Source organism: Rhinolophus sinicus, chromosome 15 (assembly GCF_057876585.1).
Source record: "Rhinolophus sinicus isolate RSI-liver-muscle chromosome 15, RSI-T2T, whole genome shotgun sequence".
In the NCBI taxonomy this organism is placed as follows: domain Eukaryota; kingdom Metazoa; phylum Chordata; class Mammalia; order Chiroptera; family Rhinolophidae; genus Rhinolophus; species Rhinolophus sinicus.
The window spans coordinates 122,273,745-122,287,391 of NC_142515.1; the positions used below are offsets into that span (position 1 = coordinate 122,273,745).

The following is a 13,647-nucleotide window of genomic DNA, read 5'->3' on the forward strand; positions in this document are numbered from 1 at the left end:
AGCTCCCAGATGGCTCAGTTGGTTGGAGCACGTCCTCTCAACCACAGGTTGCTGTTCGAGTCCCACAAGGGATGGTGGGCTGTGCCCCCTGCAACTAGCAATGGCAACTGGACCTCGAGCTGAGTTGCACCCTCCACAACTAAGATTGAAAAGACAAAACTTGACTTGGAAAAAAAAAGTCCTGGAAGTACACACTGTTCCCCAATAAAGTCCTGTTCCCCTTCCCCAGTTTGAAAAAAAAAAAAAAAAAAAAAGAGAGAGAGAGAGGTTAAGAAGAGATTTCAGAAAATAGAGGAAGATTTTTCTTATTAAAAGGTCTTTTTAGCGCCCAATTTCCCTAATGGGCATATAATGGGAGATGAGGAACAAAGTGAAGACTCAAAGCCACATCTGAAATAACCTTTTCTTGTAAAATGGGCGTTGATGCATATCAAGATAAAGAAAAGGTATTTTCAGTTTGAAAACCTGTTGAAAGCGCATTGTCTTTTACCATTTAAAAAAAAAAAAAGATTTGATCCAATCTTCTGTGGTGGGCATTTTAGGTTGTTTCCATATGTTGGCTATTGTGAATAGCACCACGATAAACATAGGGGTGCATATATTTTTCAAATTAGTGTTTTATAATTCTTTGGATAAATACTCAGAAGTAGAATTGCTGGGTCATAAGGTTTATGGTTAATTTTTTGAGGAACTTCCATACTGTTTCCCACAGTGGCTGCACCAGTTTACAATCCCAGCAGGAGTGCCCTAGTGTTCCCTTTTCTCCACGTCCTCTCCAGTACTTGTTTGTTGACTTATTGATGATAGCTATTCTGACAAGAGGGAGGCCATATGATCTCACTTAAATGTGGAATCTAAAGAACAGACTAAATGAGCAAACAAAGCAGAAATAGACTTATAGATACAGAGAAAAAAAACAATGGTTGCTAGATGGAAGAGGTGTTGGGGGATGGGGGAGAAGGTGAAGGGAATAGAAAGTACAAATTGGTTGTCACAAAATAGTCACAGGGGTGTGCAATACAGTATGGGGAATATAATTAATACTGTAAAGATCATGTAGGGTGCCAGATGGGCACTGGACTAATCAGGGAAATAGCTTCATAGACCGTAGATGCCTGACCACTGTGCTGTACACCTCAAACTGAAGTAGAATAATAGAATAATACTGAATTTCAACTAAATATATATATATATATATATATATATATATATATATATATATATATATATACACACACACACACACACACACACACACATATACACATATATATGTATACGTATGTATATATATATATTCAACTATATATATGTGTGTATATATATATATTAACAGCTTTATACGATGGCAGAGGGGTAATAGACTTGGGGGGGTTATCACTTAGTGAGCGATGTAAATGTCTAATCATTGTGTTGTTTTGTGCACCTGAAACTAATATAAAAAACAATGAAAGAAAGCAAAAAAAAAAAAAAAAATTAAAAGAAAACATTAAAATGTATTTTGATTTTCCAAAACTTTGAAAGAGGGCATAAAATTGAGTACGTTTTCAACAGGAAGCTGGGCTCTAAAATGCTGAGGAACATTAACATAACAGGAAGAGTGTACAGAAACAACCTAGCTCAGAAACAGGGCACCTTCAGAAGACAAAGTTTGGAATTAATGTGAGTGTAAGGTTGTTTCCACTAATCACTTTAGTCAAACAACCATTCAAGTCAGACAACCAGTTTGACTGGCTTTTTGACCTTATTAACATGATGTTTGACCAAATTGATTGAACAACTCAGTTGAAATGGCAGGATCACAAACAGTCTTGGGCTCTGCAAATGCTACCTGTAATTTCAAGTCAATGAATAGCATTTACTGTGTGCAGAGGGTATGTATAATGCAATGATTATTTAAACCTTCTCTCTTCTTCTAAACCTGCTAATCCTGCTCTTCCCCTTTTACTCTCAAGAGAGCACCTTGCTTGCTACTTCAGAGAGAAAATATACCAAAAAGTTATATTAATATTTGTCAGTTGCACAAATCTTAACTGCCATTTATGGTCTCTTTTGTCAAATAGCTATGACTTTCAGAGACCTCAATATGCTTATACTTTGATAATTTTATTTTTCTTTGTTGTTGTGATTGCTTTCATTTGAAACATGAAATATGGATTTCACTCAGCAGAACATTCTTTTGAGGTAAAAATATTCCAAGATTTTCAAGATCAATTCACTAGAATGAATTTTTCTTTTCTGAATACAATTCTCTTCTGGACTATATTTCTTCTTGCTAATTAAACATTTCTTTAACATTTTAAAAATCTCTGACATAGTAGCTCTTTGACTATAAAGTGGTATTACTAATTCTGTTTACTCTAATTCTTTAACCAAACATAGGAAGGTACGAAAATAAAAAAAATAAAAGGAAACATAATTCCATGATTTCTTTATGCTATTTTTTTTATCATATACCTTAGCAGCTATGTGAGAAATAAGGTTAAAAATATAATAGGAACTCTCATGGATAAAATTTGTAAAATGCTAACATGGAGCCCTAAGATTCACATTTAAGTAAATAGTTAAAATAGACTACAGTTCGCAGTTACTTCATAAAATAATTTGGTAACTAATTCCACATTTGTGTTATTTCAGCATAATGTGGATTCATTCAGGGAAATACTGTTTCCCTATTCTTGCTAGAAGATAATATGCAAGGAAACCTATTTGAATATAATAGTGTAATAGGATGGTACCATCTATAATCTTAAAAATAAAACTGTAGCTACAGTCATAGCATCTTTCTTCTGGGGAAAGCCTGCCAGTTTTGGAAATAAAAGGAACAATAATGTTCATCAGATTATCCTAACAACACAACATGGCATGACCTGTGCTGTGAAATTCTCTCTATAGAGTTCACTTAGCCAATCAAAAATATATTTGTTTTGCTTTTGAAAATGTTCATACTTTAATAGGAATGTCTCGTGAATGTCATGAACAGTAAATACTCATAAAAATGTTCACTGCCTGCATATTTGAATAAATCATATTATTCAATTAATGGAGGAAAAATAGGTCTGTTAATTTTGATTTAATTTCCTTGTGTTTTTCAGAAAGCAAAAATAAGTACAACAGTGCAATGATTCACTAGATAAAAAATTAAAAACAAAATGAAAAACATTTCAACTATAAACCAAAGGAAGGCATAAAAATAGAAACAAAATAGCAAATGTACTCTAAATAACAGCTAGTTGTATTCTATGGTTCACATCTGTAAAAAAAAAAAAGTACGTGAATTTATTAATACAGGAAAGGGGGCAAAAATGCTTTTGTCTCTCTTTACCTCAAACCCTGGCAGTTCTCTTTAATTCTGGCCATTGTGAAAAGACCGGTGGTATGACTAGTAGCCTTCTGCCAGGAACCTCTAACCAGCCCAGAACTAATACTTGGAGCCATGATATTTAGCCCTACCTCTGCCCATTACTCTGGGTATTAATTTACTTTTCTCTCCCACCTCTCATTTATAAATGAAGAATGAAAATGTCCAACTGTCTTACTTGTAGATACAATAAAATATATATGAAGATATTTTTATAAAATAAAATAAATAAAACATCAGAATCACGTAAAGATAACAATGTGCTTTTTAAACTGAGATACAGACAAAGATGATCTTGAAAAACACCTAGGAGTTGGGTTAAACATGTTTATTTCCAGCTGCTTTACTTGGGATTGTTTCAGAACTATTTACCCAATAAATACACAAGCAATGCCACTGCACAGACAGCCAAAACATTTTCACCCTGTGCCTTAATAAACATTGTTTTCCTCTGTACAAAGGGGATTACGTGTCATTGTATCCTAATATTTATCAAATATGGGCATACTCAGTTCTTTTACTAAATTCCATTTTCTTACAACTTTAGTAAAAGGAAATAAAGATTTATGTCAAAGGAAGGAAGGCATTAGTTTGTAATTAAATGTAAAAACTTAGGAGTCATAGACACTCAAGTTAGAATAATGTCTCTGCCCCTTACTAACTATAAGCAGTGAGTCAGTTACTTAATTCCTACAGTCTCAGTCAAGCTATTAAATAGTGAGAATAATACCTACATGCAAGCTTGTGAAGATTAAATACAAAAAAAGGTACATAAGGTTTTGGCACAAGGGCCAACAGATTTGTTAAGCATATAAAACTGACAACGGTTAATATTTTAATCTGGCTTCTATTATTTCTCAACGATTAACAAGCTGAGGAAACTTAGGTAGCTTATCTCATCATTTGTATATAAAGTGAAATATTGATTGGGTAAATGTGTGATGGCCATTCCCACCGTCATGAATTCGAGAACCCCTGTCTAACTCAAGATGCTATTTTATTGTGACCGTCTACTTTAGTTAGGAAACGGGCTTAGTCTCCACTTAACTCATGAAGCCAACTCCCTGGAAGGGTTAATCGCTTACCTCAGTTCATCCAGAGCAGGGCTATTCAAACTTTCTGTAAAGGGCCAGATAGTTATCATTTTATGCTTCTCAGGTCAAAAGGTCTCTGTTTCAACAACGCAGCTATGCTGTTTCATGCAAATACAGCAATAGACACCGTGTAAACCAGTATTGAGTACAGTTTTATTTATGGACACTAATTTGAATTTTGTATAATTTTAACATATCACTATTCTTTTGATTTTTTTCTTCAACCTCTTAAAAATATGGGAAACATTCTTAGTTCATTGGTCCTACAAAATAGGCAGTAGGCTGGATTTGGCTGCTGCCATAGAGCATTACGTGGTTAGTCAGGACTAAAACCCAGGTTTTACAAGGCTAAGCTCTTTGTTAAGAAATCGTCCAATTAATTGACTTCATTTAAATATAATTATCATAGAATATACATATCTGGGTGATATACTACTGAATTAGTTTATCACTGCCTAGATGGCAGATGAAATACTAAGAAATAGTTGCAAAATTTGTATTCTTCACTAAAATGACAAAAGAAATCAATAATTCTTTCTTTTGAAGGTTGAAGTTATTTTCAGAATGGCAAAGAAAAATGAAGAGAACATGTTGTATTGCCTCTGCATGTCCATGTATTTGGCTGAGTCTCATGATGATCGTGGGGTGTGTGTCAGCATGCAGCCACACATCAGTACACACTGAAACACTGTTTATAATATATGCCAAGCTGTAGTAGGTCCAAATGTTGGAAGACCTTGGGAAACTAGCCCAAACCACTGTTTGTGTAAAGTTCATAAAGAGAAAAACAAACTTCCTGATGACAATGGTTAGCAAATTGTTCTCAGAAGCAAAGCAAAAAAAAAAAAAGGAGTAATGTAAGTTTTTCAAATAGAAAGGCGAAATTCAATACCAGTTAGTGACTATGGGTATGTATGAGACACATGGTAATATTTTGTGCCATTGGCTTCCTTTCTTGACACGTTAATTTATTAAGAAGGGAAAGCTTGAAAAGGTATTTATAAATTAATGGATCACTTTCTTGTGTCAGTTTTTTGAAGTAGTTTTAAGGCAATTGCCCTGTTTTTTTTTCTTGTTACTTTTGTACAGGAGGTGAAAAGAAAAATACAAACTAGGAAGAACGTTCTTTATCCTACATTGAAACAGTATTAATGCAATCCACAAAGCAGGACAGTGACCAGAGAGAGTTCAAATTTAGTCATTTCCTTTGCATTCTTTTTTCATTTACAAAATCTGAAAAGCATACCAAGAGTTAGATACTGGGATTTGTTCCAGTTTGATACGTAAAATATGTATTTATTATATTTGAAAACTACAAGGGATATGTGGAACTTGTGCAGCAGGATATGATACCGGCCAATATTTGAGCTTCGGAAAAGTGTACTCATCCATACGTAGTATAATGAGAGAATCGTTACTTTTTGTGAAAGCTGTTTAGTTGTGGATCGCATGGAGAAAACAATTTTGGTATGAAAGTGAACTCCAGGGTTACTTAAAAAAAAACCTCACATATTCTCAGGTTGAGACTAGGGTGAGGTGAGTGAGACAGCTACCTTAGGGGAAAATTCTAGGGGGACAAAATAAGTATATAATCAATATAATGTTTCAATGCAATGTTTTTAAAAGATGCAAAAACCCATAGTAAAGAATAGCAAACTTTTAAATGAAGACCAAATTTGACCCTGCACATGCACGATTGTGCTTCACTTACCTCACATAATTCCTGTGCTTGTTACAGTAAAACTTTATTTACAAAAAGACCACTGTCTCATAGGCCATAGTTTGCCAATGATTTAAAAAATATATATATATATATAAAATATATATATATATGTCCATATATGCATGGAAATAGTATATATCTTGATTATTTAATTTTGCAGCTTTCTTAAATTTTCTGTCCCATGAGAATTACCTCATTGACATTAACCTCATTTATTCCTGAAAAACATCAGATTTTAAAATAAAAATGAATAATTAAAGAAACAGAAGAAAAAGAAAGCTGAAGAGTCCAAAGATGTAAACATCATAGAAGAGAGAAAATGTGATAAGAATTCAAAGGAAAACTAATTGAACAAAAACTATGAAAATCATGCAAAACAAAATTTCCCAAGGCTATGAATATTTTAAAGGGAAATAGTAGATCAAGTATATTCTTAGTTGAAATGAATATAAGTGGGCATTCTTTCTGCATCGCCAACACTCACCTCTGAGTTTAGAAACTTTCCAGTGTGAAGTCTTGAACACTGGGCATGCTGGTGGAGGGAGGAAAGGAAGAGAGAAAGAAGCCAGATCTTTTTCATGTGTTTTCCCGAGACTCTTTATGCAAAGTGGATGTTTCTTCTTCAAAAATAGTAACTTGACAATTAAGAAATGAGTCTCCCATTTCTACCTCTCTCAGATGTTCAAAAGTTAAAACACCAGAGGCTAATCCTGACACTTTTTTAAGTCCTGCTAAAAATAAAATAAAAACAAATTGTGATGATATAAGTGGAATTGCTTGAAACTGCTACTCTTAAGTCTTTCTTGTCTTTGGTATTAAAGCATTTGAGACCAAGGATTCTGACACAAGACCACCATTAAGTAAATCCCTTCTATATTACTTCTTATGTGATCTTGAACAGGTCATTTAAACTCTCTTTTCTTCAGTTTACTCATCTGTAAAATGGGACTAGTGGTAATTTTTACCTTACAATTAAGTTCACTAACTTTTTGTAGTGATGCTAACACTTTTTTTTTTATATCAGAGAGGTTATTCATTATGAATTTGTACCAACTGGACAAACACTTAACCAAGTTTACTATTTGAAGTGCTGTAAAGGCTGCATGAAAAAGACGGCTTAAAAACTTAAATGTAAGATCTGAAACCATAAAATTCCTAGATGAAAATATAGGAAGAAACTTCACAGACATTACCCGGAGTAAGATTTTTACTGATATATCCCCTCGCGCAAGGGAAGTAAGAGAAAAAATAAACATGTGGGATTACATCAAACTAAAAAGTTTTTTCACAGCAAAGGAAACCATCAATAAAACAAAAAGGGATCCTACTGAATGGGGAAAGATATTTGCCAATGCTATATCTGGTAAGGGGTTAATATCACAAATTTATAAAAAACTCACTCCAAAAAACAAACAACCCAATTAAAAAATGGGCAGAGGGCATGAAGGGACATTTTTCTAAAAAGGACATACAGATGGCAAACAGACAAATGAAGAAATGCTCAACCTCAGTAACCATCAGAGAAATGCAAATAAAAACCACAATGTGATACCACCTCACCCCAGTCAAAATGGCTATCATCAATAAATCAACAAACAACAAGTGCTGGTGCGAATGTGGAGAAAAGGGAACGCTTGTGCACTATTGGTGGGATTGCAGATTGGTGCAGGCACTAACAGTATGGAGGTATCTCAAAAATCTGAAAATGGAACTACCTTATGATCCAGCAATTCCACTCCTAGGTAGCTATCTGGAGAAATCCAAAACTCCAATTCAAAAATCTTTATGCACTCCTATGTTTATTGCAGCACTATACACAATAGCCAAGACATGGAAACAACTGAAATACCCATCGGTAGACGACTGGATTAAGAAACTGTGGTATATTTATACACTGGAGTATTGCGCAGCCATAAAGAAGAAAGAAATCTTACCATTTGCAACAACATGGATGGACCTAGATAACATTATGTTAAGTGAAATAAGTCAGACAGAGAGAGATAAATACCATATGATCTCACTCTTTAATTAGCCTGAAGCAATTACATGGAAATCTTGCTATTTCTTGTGTCATGGATTGTACTTGTATAGGAATACTTAGATGTATTTGTGTTTATGTATACAGTTACAATTGCTAAATATGTTATAAGAGATTAGTTCTTCTCTCTCAGATTACAGGATGCATTTAATAATACTGATGAGATTTATTTATTTATTTATTTTTAGTTTCAGGTACACAAAACAGTGTAATAGTTAAACATTTACATGCCTCACAAAGTGATAACCCCCCCATCTACCCTTCTGACATCGTATATAGCTGTTACAACGAGATATTTTTAAACTGCTAACAAGAAATCCTACATGTTATACTCTTAATTATCTTATATCTCTATACCTCTGAGCAAACCACAGTATTCATGTTCCACTATATTCAATTGCTCCTTCTTTTCCAGGTTTACAGTGCTATCCAGTTTTCTGTCATTAGTTAGATGTTCAAAGATAAATCATTTACCCAGAGGTAACCGGACCATCTATTAAGATGAATCTAAAATGATAGAATTATATTCATATTTGTAGTTGATTGTAATGATAGTTCTGTTAGTCTAATAATGCAGTACCTTGTTATCTTCCCCTAAGAAATGAAATTTTGTGTGGGATAAAAAAAAAACGAATAAATGTTAATTTGGCAATTTAAAAAAATTAATGAAAAGATGTAGTACACATCGTTTTTTTGTTTTTTTTGTGTGTTTTTTTTTGTTTTGTTTTTTGTTTTAGTTTCAGTGGGAGGGGGAGAAGGTAGAAGGATTAGAAAGTACAAATTAGTGGTCACAATCTTGCCACAGGGATATGAAAGAGAGTTTGGGGAATATAATCCAAATGTAAAGATTTTTGTATGACGTCAGATGGGCACCTGTCTTATTAGGGAGACCACTTCATGGGCTGTTTAGTACACATCTTTTAAAACAGCAATGATTGCGTGGATTATCCTCATAGTTTGTGTGTGTGTGTGTGTGTATATATCTATATCTATATCTATATATATATCTATATCTATATATATATATCTCCTAAATTTGAGGGAAAATTAAAATATGTGGACCAGCTTTAGCAATATATAATATTAAAACCTTTGTACAAATGACAATTTTGCAGGTAAAAACCAGATAGACCTTCCAAGATATAATATATAGATATAGATATAGATATAGATATAGATATAGATATAGATATAGATATAGATATAGATATAGATATAGATAGATATATATGTTACTGGATGAGGTTAACAGGTGATTAGGTACTAAAGGTTAAATTAGCAGTAAACTCAGAAAAATAGCAATTGAGAATACCCGTGTTAGTCTGGGCTGCCATAACAAAATACTATAGACTGGGTGGCTTGAACAACAGAGATTTATTTTGCCATAGTTCTGGAGGCTGGAAGTCTGAGATCAGAGTGCCAACATGGTCAGATTCTGGTGTCTGCTCTCTTTCTGGCTCACAAAGAGCCATCTTCTTGCTATGTCCACACATAACCTTTTGTCTGTGCTCATATGGAGAGAGTATGTGGGTAAACTCTTTGGTGTATCTTCTATTAAGGACAATGATTCTATCTTATCCGAGCCTCATCCTTTTGACTTAATTTAAACGTAATTACCTCCTAATAGGCCTTATCTCAAAAGATAGTCACATTAGAGGTTAGAGTTTCAGAAGATATTTTTTGCTTTGTTTTGTTTTTCTTTTGCTGGGAGGTGGGGGCACAACTTAGTCCAGATAAATACAAAATAAAATAGAAAAATAAATTAACAAAGCTTCCGTGATCTATAGGACAATTGCAAGGTCCTAAAACAACTGGACATCCTTTAGAAAACAAAATCTATTAAGTGCAAGTAATTGTGGTTTAAAAGTTAAAAATAATTTCAAAAACTGCAGTTACTTTTGCACCAACCTAATACATCCTTACCTCACACCAAACACAGAACTTAACTTAAAATGGATCATAGATCTAAACATAAAAGTTAAAAATATAAAATATAGAAGAAAATATAGAAAATATTTTGACACTAACAGCAAAAGAACATGAAAAAAATGATAAACATCAAATTAAAATTTTTCTGGTCTCTGGAGAAAACATTCACCATTAAGTCCATAAAAAACAGAAACCACAAACTGGGAGAAAATATTAGCAATAAAGCTGATAAGGGTCTTATATCCAGAATTGGGGCGGGGGGCAGTGAAAAAAATGGTAAACGATTTAAACATATACATCACAAAGCAAAAAATTGAATAATCAATAAATGTCGTAAAAGATGATTAGCATCTCCATCACTATATTTTAGTACTGTAAGCCCATTAGAATGGTTACAATTCTAAAGGCTGACCTTATCAAGCGATGCAAAGGATGTGGAGCAACTAGAGCAATACACTGCTCCTGGGTTTTATAAAATGCCACAAACACTTTAGGAAACAAAATTTACCTTGGGAAACACCTGTTCCAGAAATCCCATGCCTAGGTATTTATACAAAAGAAATGAAAATGTCCGCAATAAAACTTCTACAAGAATGTCTATAGCAGCTTTCTTCATAATTACCTAAAACTGGCTAAAATTCAACTGTTCAACAGCAGATAAATAGATCAACAAAGTGTGATACAATTGTAATGGAATGTCATTTAGCATTATAAAGAAACAAACCATTGTTACACATAAGTGCAGGAATCTCACACAAAAAAAAAGGTTGAGCAAAATAAGCCAGAGATAAATAATACATAACCTGTAATTCCATTTATGTATAATTCTACATCAGGCAGCAATAATCTTTAGAGACAGAAAGATACAATCAGTGTCTGTCTGGGACTGGAAGAGGGAGGTGACTGAAAGGATACACAAAAGAACACTTTGGGGTGATAGAGATTTTTTATATTGCATTGTGGTAGTTACGTGCCTATATACATCGGTCAAATCTTATAGAGCAGTACTCTTTACATGGTGCAATTTATTATAAATTATATCACAGTAAGTTTAATATATATATGTATATATGTATATACATATATACATATATATATATACACATATATACATATATATATATATATATATATATATATATATATATATATATATATATCAGCTTCTGGAAAGATTTCTGAATCCATCACTTTTAACTTATCAAAACAAATGTAATTGTAGAAGTTGTGAAATTAAATTCATAGAGGTTGTAAATAAAATAGTTCGTGAACCAGAGCTGGGCTCCCCAGTTTAGGAGCCACTAACCACAAATGTGTTTTAAAACAATGGATATGGCTATTCCATTGTAATGATGAGCAGGGAAAAGAAAGAGGAGCATACACTAGAGATGGGCTAAGTAGTTTATTTAGCAATATCTAATCAATTATTTAGCAATGTGCAATAGCAAAAGACAAAGGCACTTAGGAGTGTGCTAATGACAGAAAGTAAAGGTGGTTAAGACGAAACTATATACATATATTGTTAAGAATGTCATGTCAAAGACGTATATATATACCTATAAGTTTAAGAGATCTCAACATATCTTCACTATTGATCAAAAGCTGAATACACAAATAACATAAGTATCCAAAAGTAGTAATAAGCTCTATAGGATAGCAACTATTACAGTAGATGCCAAAAGCTCACCAAACCAAGAGGAAAACAACTGTGGAAAGGTCAGGAATCAAAACTTTGCCAGGTCTGCAGCTGGGAAAGCTGAGGCTTGGCCCAGTGCTCCTTGCTGGTTCCCAAGGATGTTGCTGCTGTTGCCGTTGTCGCTGTGATTGCTGGAAGCCAAGGCGTCTCCTGATGCTGCAGGCTGCAAACTGCACACAAGTTTCTAAAATGGTAACAAGTTCTCAAGAATGCTGCTGCTGTTGCTGTTGTTGTTGCTGGAAGTTAGGGTATCTCCCGATGCTGTAAACTGCAAGCTGCATACTTTGTTTCCCCGAAAATAAGACCTAGCTGGACAATCAGCTCTAATATGTCTTTTAGAGCAAAAATTAATATAAGACCAGTATTGTATTGTATCGTATCATATATCATATATCATATCATATCATACCATATCATATCATATCATATATCATATCATATCATATATCATATATCATATATCACCTGGTCTTATAGTAAAATAGAATCAGGTCTTATATTAACTTAAAATGGATCCTTAATTTTTGCTCCAAAAGATGCATTAGAGCTGATTGTCTGGCTAGGTCTTATTTTTGGGTAAACATGGTACAAGTTTCCTAAATGCTAACCAGTTCTCAAGAAGGCTAACCATGGGGAACAACACTGGAGAGGTCGAGAACCAGCCGGACCTCACCAGATCCAAGGCTGAAAGTCAGGGCATCTCCTGGTGTTGTAAGCTGCATGTTGTATACACGTTTCCAAAATGTTAGAATGATGAAAAATCATCAATGACAAATGACAAAATACTGCCACCTGAGGTCTGTCATATATTTTTTCAGATGTACCTTCGAGCCAAGCTCCTTGTGCCTGCCTCCCCTTCAGGGATGGCCAGTTCCAGGAGGGTCCAGCAGTTACTGTGATAAAAATATAGTATATCCAGCTGGCGGGCCAGTTCATTCAGACAAACAATACTTACTGTTCTCTCCTGAGACCATTGGCCCAAGGCCTTTCAAAGCTTAGCATCATGCCTGTCACGTCATTCTGCTATAACTTAGTTACTTCTCTACCTCATCTGCTGCTGTGGGCAAAATCGACAAAAAGACAACTCAGAGTTAGTCTGGGACAAACCTCACATGCAGTCCTGCACATGCGAGGGAGCAAAAAGCTAACCAGTACCTCACGTGAAGTCTGTTACATGAGGGAACCCCACATGCCGTCTCTCATGTGGGGGCACAAAAAGCTAACAGACAAAAGTAAACATCAGCCAATGACGGCAAATTTTCTCAGCGTCTTCCCTACATCCATATTGACATTTGCTGTAAGTGTAAAGATACCAGTTATCTAAGACCTAGTGTGAAAATTGTGAATATCTGATTATTAGATAATCAGATATTCTGCCTGATGTAGGATTATACGTAAATGGAATTATACATTATGTATTACTTATCTCTGGCTTACTTTGCTCAATTGTGAATATCTGATTATTAACCCTTTATACTCATTGCATATTGAAATGGTAACATTTTAAATATATTAGGTAAAACATACCATTCAATTATTAAATATAATACATATTCAATACATCATATGCAATATATCATATGTATTGAATATTATTTCATCCATTTCCTTTGGATTGTACTTCAGGATTATGTTTGGATTGCCCTTTGGATTATATTTTTTAACCAAACAACTAGCTATACATTTAGAAAAAGGTACATGAGCCCACTAAGATGGTAGCTGTGCTATCCCCAAATACACTTTCTGCAAGAAGGTCCTGAAATATTTCCAGAAATTATATTCTAAGGCAGCGTTTCCTAACGGGTT

The 13,647-nt window shown here is 34.0% G+C and overlaps 1 pseudogene; it reads right to left on the minus strand.

Annotated features, from left to right (window-relative positions):
• The window catches only part of LOC109437353 (exportin-4-like), a 35,570-nt pseudogene extending 23,007 nt beyond the window's left edge, over positions 1-12,563 (minus strand).
• Positions 12,564-13,647: the final 1,084 nt, after the last annotated feature.